Source organism: Meleagris gallopavo, chromosome Z, assembly GCF_000146605.3.
Source record: "Meleagris gallopavo isolate NT-WF06-2002-E0010 breed Aviagen turkey brand Nicholas breeding stock chromosome Z, Turkey_5.1, whole genome shotgun sequence".
Classification (NCBI taxonomy): domain Eukaryota; kingdom Metazoa; phylum Chordata; class Aves; order Galliformes; family Phasianidae; genus Meleagris; species Meleagris gallopavo.
The window spans coordinates 34274670-34278219 of NC_015041.2; the positions used below are offsets into that span (position 1 = coordinate 34274670).

The 3550-nt window shown below is 31.4% G+C and overlaps 1 long non-coding RNA gene across 1 annotated transcript; it reads left to right on the top strand.

Annotated features, from left to right (window-relative positions):
• The first annotated feature begins 298 nt into the window (after positions 1-298).
• On the top strand, positions 299-3035 carry LOC104915089. The gene is made up of 3 exons (XR_796238.3): positions 299-457; positions 1174-1307; positions 2905-3035. It is a non-coding gene; the product is annotated as an uncharacterized LOC104915089 (long non-coding RNA).
• The last annotated feature ends 515 nt before the right edge of the window (positions 3036-3550 follow it).

A 3550-nucleotide genomic window follows, 5' to 3' on the forward strand; every position in this document is an offset into this window, starting at 1 on the left:
AGTGATTGTGCATATTTTTTATTTTTTTTATTTTTATAACAAGCAAGGCCACTTTGGTGTTTTAGTTCTGCTCTGCTTTATACTTGGCAATTCAAAAATGTTATCCATTTTGTGTCTGAATTTTATTTTATCCATTTTATTTCTGAATCAGTTGATTGTGTTCAGGTAAGTAATTAATTTTAGGTGTTTAACAGTTTCTGATCAAATTCAACTACGATTTTGTGTGAAATTTTAGGAAAGAACATTGGGCTGGAGTGGAATGCCTTCTAATATCTAGTTTGTCTTCTCATTTACTTCAAAATATCTGATTTTTTTATTTTTTTTATAGTGTATTCCCTTTTGGCCTGAAAATGATGCCAACAAACTGCTTGTTAGAGTTGAAAATTCAAATCTCCCACCAAAGAAGATAAATTTTGATAAGCAAGAAAACTGTCTTTTACTTCATTTAGACAATAAGGTAAATGGTTACCTTTGAAAATTACATAAAGGCATGTCCCACTTCCATTCTGCAATGTTTTCTACTCTGTGAAATATTACAAAGTTTAGCTGGGGAAAAATTGTATATATACGTGTGTGTGTGCGTATGTACATGAAGATATACATCGTTGTTTCATTATAAGTTCTCCTCTGAGAAATGAACTACTGAAGCTAAAAGATTTTGTCAGCATTCCCTAGCTAAGACTGAGAAGTGTTTACATTAGTTGTAAAATGACACTGCTACTTTGAAAAGTAACTTTGATGTAACTAAATTTACATTTAGCCTCATTTAGCACCAATTTAAAATATTTGATATTTATTGATAGAATATTTTGAGGGATATTATTTCGTATGAATGGTTCAAGGAAGATTGTGCTACCACTAGCCTAAATTTTGGAATTATAGAAATTCTCCATAGTTTTAGTTACTGAATGCATTGCTTGTTTTCTAATAATGCTATGGTTAGGAACATATATAATAATATATATTAATAATTAATAACATTAATTATTAATTAACAATTATTATTTTATTAATATTAAAATATTAATAAACAATATTATTAATAATAATAATGTTTGTTTTATTGTGTGATGGTTTCATCTTATACAAGTTTTTAGAAATATTTAAATTATATTTGCTTTGTTAGAAAATAATTCCGCTATTATTTACTATGTAATTTTTTACATCTGATAGCTTGGGGGGATTACAGTGGATGTCAACTTGACTGAACATTCTACAGTGATTACCTTTTCTGATTACCATGATGGTGCAGCACCATTTCTGTTAATAAACCATACTGAAGAAGAAGTCATTGAGTATGGACAAAGGTTTGTAAGACTGTGAACGTCTACAAGCAGTTATGCCACTTGTTATTTAATGTATTATAACCATGTCTGCTCACTAGTAAATAAGCAATAGTAACTATTGTTGCAGTTTGATTTTTGTGGTGATAGTAGTTCAGGCTAGATTGTTATTACGCATGTGAATGTTATATACATATGGAACTGTTTTAGTGTTGCACTTTAAGCCTTTTAGCCTTCCATTACAAGCTTTTAGGTCAATTATGTACATTTACTAAATTACATACAGAATTAAAATCATCAACATTCTTAAAATCGTCAACATTCTTTACTTAATAATAAAGAGAAAATAAATGAGTGCTATGCGGAGAAGCATTTTACTGACGGAATATAAAGCACTTTCATCTTCCTACACAGGAACATGCTTTTTTAGTTATATAAGCAGTCTATGAAAGTTTAGATGGACTTCTGCATCTAGAATTCTCTTTTCATTTCAACTACCTAAGCTAGAGTAATGGAGGAGAAAGCCTATTTCTTAGAAATTGAGTGTCTATTTTTGTTAGAGTACCTACAATTTTTTTCTTTCATACATTGAACATAAATATCAATAATTATGTTATGAAGCACAAAGCACTTGGTTCTAGAAATAATGAAGCTGTTTTGTGAGCTAAAGAGGCAATGGTCCCACTTCTTAAGAATTTTAGATCCTTGATCTCTGTCAAGGTTGTTGTCAACATGTCAAGGATATTTCCTGTCATGGCAAAGGATTTATTTAGCTGTTCTGAAACCATGCGTGACCTGCATCAGAGAATAACTAATAGTTGAGCTGGAAATGTAGTTAGATTTCAAACTTGTCCTTGTTTTGTGAAGATTTAGCAAAAATAATGAGGTAAAATGTTACAGAAAAGAAGAGAGAATAGACTGAAAAACAGGTAGTTATATAAGAATTATTAAGCCAGACTGAGTATCTGCAATCACTGGAAATTTGTCTTGATTTCACTTAAACTTAAACAGTTGCTGTAATGTTGTTTGAAGTTAAGGAATGGTTTTTATCTGTAAAAATCAGTCATCTTATTGGTGGGATTTTGGGCCTCCCCATTGTCATTTAATACATATATATGCAACTTCTGTTACATACATGGCAATGGACAGGCTCCTGAAAGAGACCAGAAAGCTATGGAAAAAAGTCTGCCTGTTTCAACTGTATGTGGGGGGAATAGTATTTAAAATTGGCTTGCCTGAAAATATTAATTGTATCCAGGTACAAAGAACTATTTTCCCTTCAGCAAATCATATTGAGGAAAGCTTTCCTAAACAAAAGATTCTGAACAATTTTGTTAGACAGCACAAGTCCTGAATTTTCTTTTCAATCTCTAAGTTCAACTTTTTCTATATTAATCGTTCTCATTTGCAAGTGGGAAAGAAAATGATTTTTAAAAATCTAGTGAGCAAATTTCGTAAGTGTTAATATGTATTTTTGAAGTTTATTGATTTTATTATTGAGTATGTTTTTGGTGCATTGTTTTTTGTTTTTGTTTTTACCTGCTAGTTGTTGTTTCCAGTTTTCACCTTCATTACTTCAAAAGGTAGGTATTCATTTTGTTCTTTCTTCATTTTGTTCTAGTTCCCTCAGTGAATTAGAAGGCTGTCTTCAGCCTAACAAGGCAGTGTTGTATACTTGGGCCGACCCAGCTGGCTCTAGAAAATTGACATGGAAATGTGGAAAAAGAACTGAGGAAATTACACCAAAAGAAGTATGTAGATCTACTTTTAATGCTGTTTACTTTTCTGTGTACCCTTTTTTTTTTCTTTTTTTTGCTACTTCATCATAACAAATCTAGGCATTATTCTGACACAAATGCTGTGCAGAGGAGATTCAAATCACAATAAAGATGAATGTTCCATAGCTTCATATTCAAGAGCCAGGAATATTTTTTTCATAGTGATGCTTCTCTTGGTTGTATCTGTATGAATGTTTTTGTTATTCGTACATAGAACTTCCTGGAAAAAGGAGGAACTGTGACTTTCTTGAGGTTTTTATATCAAGATTAGAATAATAGCTAAGTCTGCATAATGTTGTTATGTTTTGCCAGCCTTTGCAGTGCTGGTAAGATTTTCACCTTCAGAACCAGGACTTTGTTTTGCCGTAGACCTAATTAAATTCTGGGACAGTTGATGTGGGAGTAAACTCATTTCTTTGAATCAAGACTTGTTTTGCCTGTCACATTGCATCTCCTACTGCATTTTATTCTACTAGGAATAGTTCAATA